The 18,411-nt window shown below is 43.3% G+C and overlaps 1 long non-coding RNA gene across 1 annotated transcript in view; it reads left to right on the top strand.

Annotated features, from left to right (window-relative positions):
• LOC144761725 (uncharacterized) overlaps positions 1 to 17,622 on the top strand; it is an 89,115-nt gene extending 71,493 nt beyond the window's left edge. Inside the window, exon 3 of the long non-coding RNA XR_013595871.1 lies at positions 16,444 to 17,622. This is a non-coding gene — a long non-coding RNA (uncharacterized LOC144761725). The remainder of the gene's footprint in view (positions 1 to 16,443) is intronic.
• Positions 17,623 to 18,411: the final 789 nt, after the last annotated feature.

Genomic DNA, 18,411 nt, shown 5'->3' with positions numbered 1-18,411 from the left:
TAATTTGATATTAGTCTCTCAAAATATGACAGATCAAATGCGTAGCTTTAGTACGGGAAATAATCCTAACAGTGATCATTGTCCAAACACCGTGATTATTACAGTGCCTGACTCTCATATAAAACATAACTTGCCCACGTTATTGACCCAATAATCATTGAGGGTAGACAAACTGAATGGCTACTCAATAAAATGGGAAAAAATTGACCCTGCTGAAACTACAGCTAAGGTATTGAGACGCACTCTCCCGCAAATAGAGGTATGCCTTAACCCGGATTCCCGATACGACCAGATACTGGCTAGCTTCCTAGTTATCACAAACGTAATTAAGGATGAATTGCTACGAAAAACTGTAAAATACTAGCACCCCAAAAAGGGCTGGTTTAACCCCGAAACTAGGCGATCTTACTCACTCTTAAAGAAAGCACTCTGTAAGACCGTCAGAGATAAGGATGAAATTATAAAATTAAGAAGGGACTATAACTAGGCCCTAAAAAAGTGCAAATTGGATATCAAAAAAGATTTATGGGACAAACTACATCAGAGTTGTTCCCTGAAAGATACCACTACCTTTTGGCGTATTGTTAAAGCCCCATTCTTAACAGACCCAAATTCCATCCCCCGAATCGAAGTGGCAGTGGATGAAACCACCTGGGTCAATCATTTTTCTAGGATCTTTGGCCTTTCAGAGGATAATAAACATCTTTCAACCGATCCAGCAGGGTGGGGTGACCCTCGTAATTGTTCAACCCATACAGCAAATCTGTACTTCGATCACGAGGAAGTAGTAACCGCCTTGATGGCTTCTAAATGTGGCAAAGCCCCAGGCCCCGATGGGGTGCCAGTGGACATTTTCAAATATAATCTTGACTTGGAGACGTGGAGAAGTGTGGCTCAGGGGTTAGAGGCAGCAGACCCGGAAGCTGAGATCGGTCCTGGATCAGGGTTCAATTCCCCGCGTCGGCGGGGTCTTGGGCTAAAAATTCCACGGACTCGATAATTCTCGCCCCGGTGCCTCCTCGACTCACGGGTTCACACTCTGCGACTCTGGGAAATAGCTTGCTTAATCTCCACAACGGCCCCTCGCGGCGGGATGCCTGACTTTCACCTTGTGGATACCCTGCTATCTCACAGGGGAATACCAGGAAGGGTTCCCTAAGCAAGCGCCGGGAAACCCACTGCGGGTAGCTGTGCGCTATATAAGCTCAACTACATTTGCATTTACATTTACATTTACATTTACATTTACTTATGGTCCCCTATTCTCACCAGGGTCTTTGAAGCCGTAACCACATTAGGTCCCCCTAAATCATGGACCACCTCAATTTTGCTCCCCATATTTAAAAAAGGCGATCGCAATAACCCAACCTGCTACAGACCCATTTCCCTCCTTGACGCTGCTGGTAAAGTGGCGGGGCGCCTAGTCCTTCAAAGACTACAAGACTGGGCCTCCAAAAAGTCCGTAATATCAGATCTACAGTACGGGTTCCGGGAGGGTTTGGGCACTGTGAAACAGGCTTTAAATCTTTCACTATTAATGGGTAAATATGTGAGGGCTAAGAGCGGTAAACTACATTTGGCCTATGTCGACCTGTCTGCAGCGTTCGACTGTGTCTCCCATGCTAAGCTCTGGAAAATTCTCTTGAATATGGGCGTAGACCCTCCGCTTGTCTATTTTATGCAAGATCTATACTTAAATCCATCCGCCAAATTAAGATACGGCCCAGGTGGAGAGCTTACCAAACCATTTTCTGTGGTAAAGGGAATCAGACAGGGATGTGTGCTGGCTCCCTTTCTTTTTAACCTCTACACAAACGGTTTGGAAGCTGCAATGTTGGAAGGGAGCCAAGACCTGCCCATGATAGACCGCCGTCGAATCCCCGCGTTACTTTACGCTGACGATGCGGTCATCATGTCCAGGACACCACTCCAGCTACAGCTTCTTCTAAATAGATATTGCCAATTCATGGCGAGCCTAGATCTTAAAATTAACATCAGAAAGACCTATGTAATGCATTTAGGGAAAAGAACAAAGCATGCTACAGGAATCTATGAGGATAACATCAGGCTGGAATGTACAAACTCCTACCCATTTTGATCGATAACAAGTCTAGTTGGCATCAAGCCATTCATACTAGGAAACTATCATTCATTAGAGCCACCACAGCTTTGGTATCTTTCGCACAGAATTTGGGGCAACGCCCTTCCCGTGAGATGCTTAAAATTTACCAAGCAAAGTGTTGCTCAGTAGCGATTTACGGTGCAGGGGTGTGGGGCCATGTCGCAACTGATACCCTTAAAAAAGTTGAAAATGGTTTTATTAGATACCTTTTGGCTGTTCCTAAAAGCTCACTGACTTACGGGTGCCACTTAGAGCTAGGCCTAGATTACATATCTGATATTATTGCCTTTCAGCCAGTACTCTTATGGCACCGTATATGGCGGACCGAAGAATGTAAACTGACCCGTTCCCTAATTAAGGATTGTTTAGCCCTAGTAAACTGGAAATCTATGTATTGGTTGGTCTATGTGCGTAACTTCTTAGTAGACCTAAACTTAGAAAATTATTTTTCTCACCCATTGTCCACAGTAGAAATATCTAGGACAAATCTGAAACATCTTTGTTTATCACATCTTCGGGAGATTCGCCTAACTAAGGAGATTACTAAGCCCTCGAAGGTTCATCTCCTAGTGGTTCAGACTTCTCTTGGGATTCAGCCATACTTACAACTTACTATTACAGACTATGAGAAATACTTATTAACCCGGTTCCGTTTCAATATTTTCCATCGATTGGTAACATTTCAAAAACAAAACAACTGGTCTAAAAATCTCCCACTTTGCCCTTGCGACGGATCCTCAGAGCAATCTTCCTTGCACATAGTATTTTTCTGCAATTATTATGAATTTCCGCAGAGAAAGTGGATTATTCCCTTAATAAAATCTATGGGTTTGCGCCGCTGCCGTCCGGCGCATCTTGCTTTGCAATGTCTAGATACTGAATTTAGTGTTAAACCCATAGTCTGTTTTTTAAAAGCATGCATTAAATATCGTAGAAACTATGATTAGTTTTAAATGGAGTAATTGTTGTTCTATTCCACATAGCTCTAACTAATCAGCTTATAGTTACCTAGTCTTTATATGTTGTTAGCCGGTCCAATCTGAATGTATCTATTTATGTAAACGCTGCTATTTGTTATAATCTATTGCACTATTCCAATTTACGCTGCTATCTCCTACTTGAAATCTTGTTTTTATTTATATAGAAATTCTGTTGTAAATGTACTAAAACAGATTGTTTGGAAGACTTTTTACTGTAATATTTGTACATTATTGACGTGTTTATACATGTTGGGCTCTGTGTACCTATTGAGTAATATTTTATAATGCACATTTTTATTGTTATCTCTGTGCTTTTATGGATATACTATATCCGAATAAAGTTTTATCAAAGTATACAAAGAGTGAATAGCCTTAAGTAGAGGAATTGGAATACCCATTTGTTCAAGCTTTGACCATAACAAGGATGTGTTTATTTCAGGTTTTCCATTTGTGTTGTGCATTTATCCTGTATAAAATCAGCCATGCTGATCAGTTAATATTACTTATAGTGTGAGGGTGATAATCTTCAACAGCACTGACAAAGTTCAAGAATGTTTTTGAGGACCAGGATGAAGTTACCTCATGATGGCCCGCCAGTTGTGAGTGCCCGCCTTGAAAAATGGCTAGAGAGGTTGAACTCCTTTGAGTGTCATGAAAATGTGACAGTGTCGGGGAGCAGAATCCTTTACCTGGCACTGCCCTGAAAATGGGAATCCAAACAAGGGTTCAAGTAAAACACTTAAAATAGTAAACAAATACAAAATAACCGCTGGGAGCAGTATAACTAGTTACGCAACACCCAGCCGTTATTTAGTAATTTTGTTACTATTTTGAGTGTTTTACTTGAACCCTTGTTTGTATTCTAGTGTTTCGTTTGCCCAAGGTTCAGGTCTTAGGGCTGCCCCTGTTGTTCATATCTGAAAAAATCGTGAGCACCTAGGTAACCGAAATATAAATGCTAGGTTCTCATGAAATTGTCAGCTACGAGGTCCCCTCTTCTGTGTTCACAAAACCTATGGGGAAGTCTATACTTTTTTAAATCAGTCATGAATGCAAAGAGAAAATGAAACTTTTAAACATCTGCAAAATACTGTGGGCTAACCAAAAACTAAAAGTAAGAAAAGACAGGCTAGTGGCTAAAGTGGGCTGGCTCAAACAAGCTAATTGCTCAAAGGGGCTCACAGAAAGCTGTAAAGCTAGACACAAAAAGACAACTGATTCTAGTTTATTGTTGCTACTTATGGAAGAAAGTGATTTTCGCCTGAAACACAGGGAACCAAATTTCACTTCTAAAAAGAAAAGGAGATATACTTTTTACTTTCATATTATGCAAATAGCAACTATAGCTTAAAATCAGCCTTCTGAGACCCTGATTGCCAGTGTAGGTGCTATTTTGCAAACCTGATAAATAATGACACCTTGGGGTACGCTATAGTGTGATAAATAACATCTATTACGAGTTGAGGAGAGTAACATGCAGAATATGGTGTTTAATGTATCAAAATCCACATAGTATTCCACATAACATACATGAATATATCTCTTTACAACAAATGCGCTACAATGCATTCCATTACAACGTGGTCGTTGTAACGACCGCGTTGCTACAACGCGAACCATTACATTGTAAGTGGTTACAACGACTTGCTGTCGGGGATGTGCTGGACTATAATTTACTATTCCTACTCCAGTTTGTGCAACAGCAGGTAAGGTGTTGTAAATCCAACACCTCCTGCCACCTACAGCAAGTCATTGTAACAATTTGCGATGTAATGGTTCGCGTTGTTTGTTGTAACGACTGCGTTGTAATGGAATGCGTTGTAGCGCATCCGTTGTAAACAATGTCTCCACACATACATATTACCGCAGTTAAATTTCAGCAGGTTTTATCTGCGAAAATGTAACAAAGCTTGAGGTATTTAACGCGTCAGATAATTATCGTTAAATACTTTCTAACTCGAAGTTCTGACCCATGCGTAAATGGCGGTTTACGCATGGGTCGGAATTAACCGACCCACTTGTAATCAGGCTGTCTCTGTTTTGTTCTAAAGCTAAAAAAAACATGTGTTGCCTTCTGTATTACACAAGCATCAATATGATCGAAATGCATGAGCTAGTTTTTAATGCATCAGTGCAAAGTTTCAATGATTTGGCCAAAGAACACATAAGAGTAAAACTGACCAAATGACTTGCTTGACGTTGAACAAAATCTTACTCTATTAGGAGTCATTTTGGCTTTGTCAGTGCAAGAGCGCCACCAACATTTTTGCCTGCCCCATTTAGAGGTAATAAACGGTGATATAAGTGCAATTGCCGCATCCGGACAGAGATGCCCGCCACAAAGGCAGGGATTTCTAAATATGGAGGGCGTTTCTGTGGTGGAGGAGGGGTACAAAGGCTCCCACTCACCTAGTGGGCTGGAGACCACAAAATGAACCATTGTACAACTTGCAAATATGGAGACTGTAAGGTAAATGAAATGTTAAACTGTACCAAATAAAACGTGTTCATTCTGTTCTTTTTTACTGTCTTAGATGTAAATAATGTAAAAAGAAACAGGAGTGTGACCCATAAACCAATCGGGATTGGGGTTCAGAAGTTTAAAGGAAAAACAATATCCCAACAGGTATGAATAGAAAGACAATTTATATTGCATGCACAAGGCATTACAGCAGTCAGGGAAAGGAGACGCTTATACACAAGGGTTCAAATTACAAAAATGTTCTTTAGTCTCTTAATATTCAATTCATATCAAGACAATTTCATGCCACAGAGAATATGTACAGCACATAAATGGACAATTCAAATGACAACCGATAAAACTTGGTGCTCAAAATATACAAGTGATAAGTGGCGACGCAAGTGAAGTAGGTGAACAGCGATAGACGGCGCAAAGTGAGCAAAGTGAAATATATACACAGTGATTAGCTCAACAAGTGACCAACAGTCAATAACTTTATGTAATATAATTCACAATTTTGAGTTAGAGTCATAACAGGATGCGCCTATAAATTGCGCTGTGGAGTCGACGACGTTTCGGTCCATATCAAATGTAGACCATCATCAGGACTGGGTTGTCTAGCCACGACTTGGACGCTACTTGTTGGTTCCCTGTCCCTCGGCTGGTTGAATACACGTATTCACTACGTTACAGGCCCCTGCATTTAATCAGGTCCCCTGTTCTATTGGACTTCCCGGCCCACCGAATTGCTTTTGACCACCCTAGAAGATTAAGTACCCATAGGTGCATTCCTTGCCGTGCCAGCTCCTCGGAGGAGGACTCGAGCACTTTCAGCCTACAGCACTCCAAACAAGACAACCCAGTCCATTTATGTGCTGTACATATTCTCTGTGGCATGAAATTGTCTTGATATGAATTGAATATTAAGAGACTAAAGAACATTTTTGTAATTTGAACCCTTGTGTATAAGCGTCTCCTTTCCCTGACTGCTGTAATGCCTTGTGCATGCAATATAAATTGTCTTTCTATTCTTAGATGTAAATAAAACACAACCAATCAATGGTTAGATTGTGAAATAATTTTAGATCTGAGATTAGTCATTAATTACAGGATTTTGCGAATTTATCACAGTGAAGCTCTGCACGAAATGAGGGAGTGACTTATTTGTGAATACCTCTTACTATTTCATCCTAGGCTCATTTCCCGTCACATAACAGCAGCCTGATAAATAGCAGCTGAATTAAGTGTTTCCTTCTCAACTCGCTGCTTTCTGCTGAGCTTCAGTTTCTTGATTAATACATTGACAAAGTTGCACTTTTTGAAATTGGGAAAGCACGCGCTATAGCTGTTCTCAGCTTCTCCTGCTTGCCCATCACACCATCAATCTTAGGGATGATGTTTTGATTTACTAATGTAGTTAAGCCTCACAAGCAGTAAAACCTTGATTAATAGGTGGGCCGCGATTTACCATTACAGGCTGACTTAAAATAATAGAACCTTAATAATGAAGTAGGGCATACAAGGGGAAACCCTAAAACGAATTCAACACAAATGTTGGCTGTTTTATTCATAATAGCAGCTATATTAAGAGAGTTATCTGCACAGGAACTATCTATTTAACTATTTGAAAGATGCATGCATTAAGGTAAAATGATGGGGCCAATTCACAAAATGGGAATAGTCACTATCTAATCATGTGCTCGCTACACCTTTAAATATGCATTTATATTTAAATTTTTTGACAAAGCTTTAAGTTGCACTTCATAGAAACATACATTCCTTTGTAGAACTTATAAGCCACAACGCCTGTACAAGGTGCATGCTTCTTGCATCTCGAATCCCTTTTCAGTCCTTTTAGGGCATTTGGGGCTGATTTGAGGGGCATAATCGCTCTTTGGAGATGTAAATATAGGGCACACGTGAGGGCCCAAGTCCTAGGGCATCAATGGACGATTTTGTTTCCTTTTTTTAATGCGTTTTCAAGATTTTCAGAAATAAAGTGTAGAAGAGAGGAAGAAGGAGAAAAGGGAGGCGAGGTCCAAAAACATCACAGGCTTCACACATGAGATGACTTGACAGTGTTGCAATACAGCACTTTGTACATCCAGCAGTGGGGGAAAAGGGGGAACGTTCACTGATAGTTATGCCGCCAGGCTAAACAGTGCTCTGTTAGAGGGCCTCTGCTGGGTTATTGCTCAGTGAGCTGGCTGGTAGGGCGAGAAACAGGTGCATCACTGGGTGAGTGGGGGGACAGAGACGGAGAGCCGGGGTTTAAAGTAAGTAGATAAGTATGGAGGGGCTGCCAGATGTCTTTTCGTTATGCAGTGGGGTAGGTGGGGGTTGTAGTGTGGTGTAAACCTCACTCGTCAAGTTGCAGTAAGTTATGCTACTAAACCAAGCTTTCGTGGTGGGGTGCACTCTGCCACCCCAATGTAATGTGATCTCTCTCTAAAAGTAAGGGTAATGCCGTGTATCTGCGGTAGCTCACCGAAACGGAACGGAACGGATGAGATGTTACCCAATAGCAATAAGTAGGAGATGGCTCTAAGGCTATGAGGATCATCTGAGAGAGAATGTTAAACACTGCCAGCCAATATTTGGCAATGATTGGGTAGGACCAAGTCAGGTGTGTGAGGTCTGCCTCTGGGAAGCGACACTTAGGGCAGTGTGAGGGTCTGCTGGGGTCGATCTTGGCGAGTCCGTGAGGGGTGGGGCACGATCAACGCCGATGCGGAAGTGGAGGAGTTTATGATGGTGACTGGGGGACAAAAGCTTAGTTTGTACACAGCTGAAAGCCCAATCTTTGTCGGAGATGGGATTACCCATGTCCTCCTCCTAGAGTTGTCAGACCCCAGGGTCATGTGTGTGTTTAAGAGCCATGCACGTGCGGTAAAGTTTGTTGATCAGATGAGAGCCCTCTTAGTCCGTAATGAAAAGTGTGAGTGGGGGGTAGTACTCAGGGGTAAGGGATTAAGAGGGTATGCAGGAAGGACTGCAATGTACTGTGTATCCTATTGAGGAAAAATCTGTCCATTTATGATGCCACCCCGTCCTGTGCATTGATAGTATGTGTTCTGGCATGTCCATCTGGGAATACATCCCCAAGGTGTGTATGTGAAGCCTAGTCATGGTGCACTGTATTAACTTCTCCGCTGTGAGTGGTAGCCAGCAGTACAGGAGAGGGGCAGCTTGGGGGAGTAAAGAAGATCGAAGCTGAATGTCCCACAGAGGTTTCACCTTGCCCAACATGTTGGGGATAGAGTATGAATATATGTTGGGTCCAGCTTGAGGCCCTGGGGCAGAAGTGCGTTTAGTGAAGTAGGTTCTGCTAAATCTTGTTCCGGCTTATTGTAGGGTAGGCGTGTGGAATGGGCCTGCGTGACCAAATTGTATAGGCGATGATCAGGGACAGCAAATTCGCCTCTGTCATAGGTGAGGGTGAAAGTTTCCCAAGCAATTTGAGGTCCACGACTTGCCCAATTAGTTTTAGCAGTAGGCTGTGCAGCTGTGTGAAAAAGGAGTTTGTCAAAGGAATAGGAATGTTGGTGAATGCGTATGCAAAGCATGGGAGAACATTCATTTTAACAACAGCTATGTGGCCAGCCATGGAGAGAGGTAAATGAATCCAGTGGTTTATTTGTGTACAGAGTCTTTCCATGGCAGGGCCACAGTTCAGATGAATAATCTACTTGTTGTCTCTGTGGAAAACGATTCACAAATATTTGGTGGAGTTGGCTGACCACCGAAATGGGTGTTCACAAGATGAGGGTGTGGTGGCTTCTGTTAAGGGGAACAGTTCAGATTTCGCCCAGTTGATGCGTAAGCCCAAAAGGCAGCAAAGCGGAAGATCTCCCACCACTGGCGTAACGAAAAGTGAGGGGGCCTCCCTGCACGGTACTTAGGGGGGCCCCCTCCGGGCTCCATCAGGAGCTCTCCCGGCCAGAGTTCAATGCCGAGGATGCCCCTTGGAGCTAGGGGCCCCCCGCACCTTGTGGGCTGCGGGGGCCTGTGTTACGCCCCTGTCTCCCACACTATGTGGTCCAGGTTATCAGAGGGATGCCAGACAAACAACAGAATATCGTTGGCGTACATTGATACAGGGAGAGGGCCAGATTTGAATTGAAGGCCTGGTGCGTGTGGTGTTTCTGTAGATGGAGAATCAGGGGGACCATAGCTATAATAAATAAGAGGGGAGATATCGGGCAGCCCTGACTGGTGCCTCAGGATATGGAGAAGAGTTCAAAGATAGAGCCATTGACCCGAAAACGGGTGGTGGGGTTGAAATATAACAGGGAGACTAGGGCCATGAAGCCGTTCGGGATGCAGAGTTTGCGCAACATTGCGTAGAGAAAGGGCCATTTGAGAGAATTGAAAGTCTTCTTTGCATCCAAAAGACCAAGCAGCGCGGGTAATCTTGGGACACCCTATTCAGGATGGAGAAGACAGCTTGAAGATTAAGCGAGGTGGACCTATGTGGTATAAACCTGGTTTGGATTGGAGAAATTGTTTGGTCAAGGAAGAGCGATAGCCTGTTGGCCATTCCTTTGGCCAAAGTTTTATTGCCGAAGTTAAGTAGAGATAGAGGTCTGTAAGATGAGCATTGAGTGGGGTCTTTACCTGGCTTAAACTCTTAACCGCGGAGCAAATTCCACTGCAGTGCTGGGAATATAATGAGTGGGTGGGGTTCGGACGGCCCCTGGCTGTCCTCCGCACACACCCACTGTGACGTCAGACGGCCGGGGGCCATCCAACGCATGCAAGGGGTTAAGCAACAAGGAGATCACCGCTTCACACATTGTGGGGGGAGGGACCCCTCTGTCTAAGGATTCAGTGTAGACCTCTAGCAGGTGGGGTATCAGGATGTGTCTGAATGCATTGTAAAAAGCACCGGAGAGGCCATCAAGGTGAGGGGCCTCCGTACCATCTAAAGAATTAATTACCTCGTTGACTACCTCCTCTGAGAAGGGTTCTCTCAGGAACTCGAACTGTCCAGCAGTAAGCCAGACCATGGCCACCTCCTCGAGGTAGGCCATGTGAGCCATTAAGTAAGTAGATAACAGGGTAGTATATTTGAATTTTAATATGAGACTATCTTGTGGATCATATCAACGTTTCTCGATACATGGGAGCCATCATTGAGGCGAAGGTCTGTAATATGTCCGGCTCCAGGTGGAGGGCTCAGGAGGCATACCAGTGTATCCTCGGGGTGCTCCCCCTCGCTGTATCTATGCGCCAAAGCATCTTTACCCAGTAGGGTAGCTTCTCAATCTGCCAAGTCATTGAATTCTCCTATAAGGACTGAGCGGTTGTGAAGTGACGATGAGGAAGGCCAATGAGTATCTTCCCTACTGATGAACGCTAACTCATGCTCCACCCTTGCTGAACTGTTGTGGAGGTCGACAATTTTGTTTTAACTGCCTTTAATGGCGCAACCTTGGATACAACTCATATGGGAGTTCCAGTAAGTCCTAAACTGGTGAATTATTTCCTCAGTGTGTCTTCCTTTTGCATTTGGATGGGCTGAGTAGTCTTCCACTACCGGATATGAGATTCCAGCAGGTGGTTTTAGTAGATGTGTCAAAAAGTTTTATTTACATGAATCTGTATTAAAACAGCGCAAAACAGTTACCTCATCAGAAGTATCCTTGAGTGATCGATCCATCTTGTGGGCTTTGTACATACTGCAAGGAACCTTATGTTTTGTTTTCTGTTCTAGTGAGCTCTTTCAGAACCATGCAATTTGCTCAATTTCTGAAGGTTCTGAATTCTTCAGAATAGCATTGTGTCATTTCCTAGTGTGCCTATATATTGGACTCAGCACTAGATCCCCATTGAGTTCAATCCTGTTGTGTGCCAGAAATAATGGTAGCACTTATCTGCACATCATGAGATGGAAGTTAATTTTCTTTTCCATTGCTGTGACCTGTTGATTGATGGAAATATCGGAGCTGAACCAGAAGCCCATGTTTTTAAAGTTCGGTATTGGTTGGAATACAGTGGCCAGCTCTGTTGGCCAGTTATTTGATAAGGAAGTCTCCCCGTAAGGCCAGTTATTATGACCACGGACCTAGTTCTGTTCAGACATTGATTTTTCCACTTCACTGAGCATAGACTTACCTTAAGCATTTTGTGACGTTGGAGCAAAAGCCTTGGCTGGTTAGGTCCAAATGGACCTGTGCATGTATTATCAGCATATATTTTTAGTTGCAAATTGTACAATGTAGTCCCATTTAATAGAACTCACATACAAATGGTGAATAGTAGCAATGCATGGGAAGAGATTTGCAGTACTCAACCTGCTGTGATCTTATTGGATGAAGTTGTGGTACTGACTTTAACATCTTTAAGATGACCTGTAGAAAGAACTACCTTAATTTCAATTCCACCCTTCTGATTACAACCTAGTTGCCAATATGGAAGAATAGGATTTCATGGTCCACTGTTTCATATACTACTGACAATTTAAGCAGGATAAGTACTTTCTGCTGGTATCCAGCCAAGGGTGATATGATGCCTTAGCTAACATGCATCAGGGTAGTACCCATGTCCTGTATGCCAGTCCATAAATGGGGTTGTGACTGTCAACAAAGTTGTGAAGTTTTTATGTGAATTCATGCCTTACGACACTTGCGCAAAAGCGAGAAAATGGAGATGGGATGATAGCCGGCGATATCAACGGGGTCCTCTGTCATCTTTTAGGTCAACCTAGACAGCTCTTGCTTTGTCTCTCTGAGACATGCTGTATGTACTTTTTCGGCTTACAGCCCACCCACCTCTTTTTATTTGTTTATGTCAGTGTCCTTTAAAATTCCTTGCTAATGAGTGATTCATCTTTCCTCTTTGTTCCACCTTTGTCAATTGATTACTCTCACGGAGCAGCACCCTACTACTTGTACTCTTCAACTTGTCCCATTTTAGCAATGGTAAAAGGGACTACTTGATCTTTTCAGTACTTTATTATCGCAATGCTCGCTTTTATGTGCCACCATCACGTCTAGATCATTACATAGGGAGATCTTGACCCAAAGGTATTCAAGTGCTTTACTTAACTGCATGGGTAGATTAAGGGCCAGATGTACAAACATTTCATTTTGCTAGTCTCTAGTTTCAATTTTTATTTGCAACTCGCAATTAGAGAATCGCAAAATATAATGTACTAATGTGTCTCAGATTCCCAAATAAGTTGCAAGAGACCCGCCTCATCAATATTCATGAGGCAGGTCACAATTTGTGACCCATTGGGAATGGACAATAACACAGGAGTCACACCATTATCAAACCTAGTTTACCACTCACTTAAGCTGCTGTTTTTAAAGTGAGTGGGGTGATTCGTCAAGTTGGTGCTGAGAAAAAGGGTATGTCCCAAAACCCATTTTCCCCATGCAATTTCCCGTAGGGAGTTTAAGCACAGCTACAGCCCAAACTGCAGAGCAGAATTACACCCCATTTGGTAGAAAACTAGATCTTGTTCCAGAAAGTGTTTTTTCTGTGATTTGGTGTTAATCTGTTTAATAGTTTTTGAGATATTAAAGGAAAACCAAAATTGTACATCTAGGGATGTGGACCTTTCGTGAATCTAACTGATCTTGGGCAGAGATCTGATTCTCTGCTAACACTTCAACCAGGAAGTGTTGGCAGCCATTTTGGGGCTTCAGACTCAGCTGAGTCCCAAACAAAAATGTTTAAAAAAGGTAAGAGGGCAGGGTAGGAAGGCGTCCTACAGGGACCAGGTGGTGGAGTCTCAGTGGCCCCCAGGAACCCTACCAGGGCCCAAAACCTTTTTTTTAATTCACATGTAAAATTGGGATGGATCCACAAATTCACGCAAACATTAAGAAATAATAAGTGTGGTCTCCTGCGATTGTTTTTGTAATTCAGCCCCCAGATGAGCCAGGTCCCAGGGCATATTTAAAATATATTTTGGGGAAAGGGAGCGCTCACGACTTCCCTCCTCATGGCAGATTTTGATCTTGGGCCAGGGGACTGCTACTTTCCTAGGGCAGTCTGATTGCCATTTTTAAAAGAGAGGGGATGTGCAGCCCTCCTCGAGGCTCTTAAGAGCCCTGGGAGCTACCACGTCCCTGGGCTTTTATAATATATTGGAGAGGGGCTTTGCTGACCTCCTCCATTGCTCTTAAGGGCTCAGGGGACCACCACCTCTCCAGGGCAACACATTCAATTTAAAGGGGGAGAGGATGCACACCCCCACCAGGCCATATTGGGCCCCAGAGACCACCACCTCTCCTCGGCATGGCCAAATTGAAATTCGAATGGGGGCTGCATGGGGCCCCCCTTGGGTGACTTTTGCCCCAGGACACCTCCTCCCTGGGGAAGGCCCTAGAAGAACAAAGGAGGGGGCCGCAGAGCACCCCTCCTGGTGCCGTTAATTACCATGGGGATGCTACCCCCAGAGCCGGCTCCCTATGTCCCAGGGTGCCCACTCCAGGATATAGCTGCTTGCTCTCACTTGGCGGGGGCTTTGACTGCTCCCACCAAGCAAGAGCAAACAGTAAGTCTACTCTGCTCCTGCTCACTGAGATCGGACTTTTAATCTGTTACAGCGAGCAGGAAAACAGATGAAAGGATTCCTCCCACATGCAGTGAGCAGCATTTCTGGCTGCTCCCTGTGTAGAAGCAATGCTGGCTTTCTGCTGTAGGTGGGGAGCAGCAGAGACAGCTGGGACATTGAGGCTATCCCCGCGGTCCTGATGGAGTAGGGATTTGTATAAAAGAGACTTGTTCGGATGCAATCCTCTCATATAAACCCGTAACGTAGTATTAGTAATGTATTGTGATACTAATATGCACCACATTTCATATATTTTTAGTTAGATTAAGCTTGCCTATGTGTTCTACTAACAAGTAACCAGAGTGTGAATTAAATTGGCTGCTAACGCGGGAAAATGTATTGCGCGTGCTTCAGCTGCATCTATGCAGAATGACATCTTTACGCTTGGAGGGAAATTTCTGCTTCTGCGCAAATGCATCTAAAATGGCTGCTTGGAAACTCACATGCTAAGCATCTGCTTTGCTGAAATTAAAATGAAGTTTATACTAAATACTAATGCGGGGAGAGTTTTTATAAGCAAATGGGATTAGACTAAAGAAGATCGGGATAGAAGAGGCCCTGGTTAGATTCATGGCCTCATTACATCAGGAGCTGTCCGCTAAGGTCAGGGTCACCAGGGAGGGAAATGCAGCGCCAAATTCAACTCTAGGCGTGGGGTAAGGCAGGGATGTATACTAGCCCCCTCCTGTTTACCATATACATCAATGGACTGGGGAAGTGCCTAGAGAAGACTGGGGGTGATGTTCCGCGTGTAGGAGTATCTAAGATTCCAGCACTCCTATACGCGGACGACGCAGTCCTAATTGCCCGTACTGGCAATGCCCTGCAGTGCCTGCTTGATGCATTTGGTACCTTCATGGACGATTTGGACATGAAGGTTAATGTGGGCAAATCGCACACAATGGTAGTAGGAGTACTCAGGCGCAAATGCACGATTGAAACCTTTAGATGCAAGGGCCTGGAGGTTTCCAGAACAGCAGTTTTTCCCTACTTAGGGGTGCTCTTTGATGAGAGGGGGACATGGGGCCCACAGGTTAGAGCAAAAAGCCTATCGGTGTCCAGGTCATCGGCCGCCCTCATGGCCTTTTCCAAAAGACTGGGTGCTAGGCCAATGGAGGCCCTACTGAAGGTTTACACCTCGAAATGCTTGTCAATAGCCATGTATGGAGCGCCAATCTGGGACTATGCACAGCTTGATCCGATCCAAAGAGCAGAGAACAGGTTTTTACGTTCATTACTATCAGTCCCCCCATCTACCCCAACCTATTCAATTAATTCGGAGGTGGGCTTGGATTATATAACTGACAGGATAAACCTGGCCCCATTGATTTATTGGCTGAAAACGTGGCTTAACAAAGAGGTAATCTTGAATCATTCTATTATGGAGGACGTTATGTCACTGGAACATCATAACAAAATCCCCTGGATGGACTATTTGAGGAGGTCATTTGATCAGTTAGGAAGATTGGAACTTTTTGAATCACCTAAAAGCATAACACACAAGGACGTAGTCTCGATTAAAAGGCAATTTTTGTCCCTGGCAAGATCTAACCGAGAGGAAATAGAACTGCTGAAGCCCTCTGTCAGGATTTATTATTTAACAAAATGTTCCCCCGCTATGGAACCTTATCTCACAATAGTCACAAGACCGTTCCATAGGTACCTCCTGACTAAATTCAGATTAAATCTGATCCCTTATCTATTGGGAAATTATCCATCTTGGGCTAATCCAGAGTCAGCTCCTCTGTGCACTTGTGACAATCATTCAATACAGGATACCACGCACTTTGCCCTTTTTTGCACACTGTTTTCAGCGCCTCGAAAGAAATACTTGCTCTCAATTTTAAGGGAAGCAGGCTTCAAACAAGTCAAACCGGCACTCCTATACTTACAATCGATGAGCACTATTCGTATAATTTTTTGTATGGGAAGTTTCTTGGCCGCAGCAGCGCGCATTAAAGGCAAACTTGTATCTATAGACAGCATATAATGACTTTCTTTCATCGTGGACTAAATCGCTTATTTGCACTGCACTTGCCGTTGCGGATACTTTTAGACTCTTAAATATGTAAACTGCTTTTTATAAGGTTGTATTGTAAAGCCTTGGTCATGCATTTTAATCTTTTTTAATATGATTGCACTTGATGTATTTGTAAACGTATTCATGAATTTTTGTATGAAATGTCTTTTTATGATGTTCATCAAAATCGAATAAAAGTACTTTGACTGACTGACTGACTAAAGATAGGTGGTATACAGTGAAATCATTTTATTTTGAAATTAATACTTTTTCTTTTGACCTCTCTATTAGTTTGTATTTGGGCCTCTGGACGATGCTAAAGTCTGCACCACACGTGGATCCTCACGTAGGCGCAATGATGACAAGCCAGAAACAGTGATATCAAATCTTGAAACTCGTCCAAGGCTGTTCTCGGTACATGTCCTGGAAACCAGCTGGACATCCTGAAGACTCAATGGACAACTGTAAAATGTATACATTGTTGTTGATAAAATTGAGACTACTGGTGGGAAATAAAGCTTGGGAGAACAAATTAATGTGTGGGAACTTAAAACAATGAACTAAAGAAAAATTATTAACACCATGCATGCTCATGACGACCTCAGCTTGTCATGAGGCACGGTGCTCCTGTGCTCATGAAGAGCTGAGCTCGTCATGAGCCGTGGAACACTCACACGTGGGGATAATTCCCCTGCTGTGCTGAATATTCCACGAAAACGGGTGCGGCCATGACGAGCTGAGCTCGTCATGAGCACAGGAGCACTGTGCCTCATGACGAGCTCAGCTCGTCATGAGCATGGGGGCGCTGTGCGCGCCCCCGCCCCACAGCACAGCGGGGGAATTACCCCCGCAGCGAAGGGGTTAAAACTTAGCATGGTGTGAGGATCATCCCCTCAGCCTGTCCAATCAGAAATAGGAGCCTAATAAAGTTGAAATATTTAGGGGCGGTACATGTCATTAGGAAAGTATAATTGAGGTAGTTAGCTAGATCAGTGGGCAGTCGCAGCAAGACAACACTGAGAGACTGGGATGCTGTCTAATGCTGATCGAATATCTGAAGAAGCAGACTTAGAATTTTAAAGCTAATAGAATTAGAAGAAGAACGCGGAAGAATCGAGGAGGAAGTTAGTATCAGAAAGGGGTGAGACGCAGGGGTTGAATCCAGAAGAGGTCATCTATCCTGTCCTGAATCCTGATCTGAAGTCCTTGTCAGCTGATCTTTCCAAGGGACCCATTAAACGTTTGGCCAGAGGGGTCAGATTTCACACCATCCTAGGTAAATATATCTCGGTGTATTGTTTCAATGTGCTCTCTCTCTATCCTCTTTCCTGAGGTACTTTTTGTTGTGAACATCTCATTTAAATAGAATACTAAATTTGGGATACTGATCTTACTTCTCCGGAAAAGATGGAGTTAACACTGTAATTTATTTTGTTAAAATGATATAACTAGATAAAACATTTAAACTTTCCCGAGTCTGTGGTTATTTAATAAATAAGAGGTAAATGAACCTATGTCATATCACCATTTACTAATTTCAACTAAATAGATCCATTGACTAAAGGAAAAGGCTTTATGATCAGTGAAAAGATTAGCGAGCTGAGATAGGTAACTGATCCATTTTAAGCAGATATAAAAAAACTGACCCCAGCGGTGTTAACTAGCCTATATGAGTGAGTGAATATATGGCCCGGATGAATATATGGTGATAGACGATAGATTTTTGCAGGTTGGTAGCCCGCTGGATCAGTTTTTCTGGTAGCAGAGTTATGTTTTTATTGATTAGTTTGGTGATTATTGGTTATCGATTTATATTCTAACAAAGCCGTTTGTATATTGTTTTATGTTGTCTGGAAAATTCCCCGGAAGGGCATAGCGGGTGGTAAATGGAAGCTATACTGCAGTGAGGTTACTCGTCTGTTTTTGGAGATAGAAATTAAGTTTCATGAATAAGTGAGAGTGATTGGTAGCAAAGAGTTTGCTGGTGAAACTTTGGTGTTATATCAGCTAGAAAGGGTAACACTAAAGGAGTAGCAGGTTCTTCTGAGCTTAAATGAGGAGTAAGCGGAAGGTTTTACTTGTAGCAAAATCCATTAGTTTTAATGAAACGGACAGAGTAGCAAATGTTTTATGTTGTTGTTAATGACATTTTGGTGAAAAGTTTAAAGAAAATAAGGTTCCGTATTACCTTGTGAAGGGAGGGTCAGCTGCTGGAGTTGAGCTGACGTCACAGAGTGCCGTGCTGTGATTGGTTGGGAC

Source organism: Lissotriton helveticus, chromosome 6 (genome assembly GCF_964261635.1).
Source record: "Lissotriton helveticus chromosome 6, aLisHel1.1, whole genome shotgun sequence".
Taxonomy (NCBI): domain Eukaryota; kingdom Metazoa; phylum Chordata; class Amphibia; order Caudata; family Salamandridae; genus Lissotriton; species Lissotriton helveticus.
The sequence above is the reverse complement of the archived record's forward strand: the minus strand, read 5'-3'. Positions and strand labels throughout refer to the sequence as shown.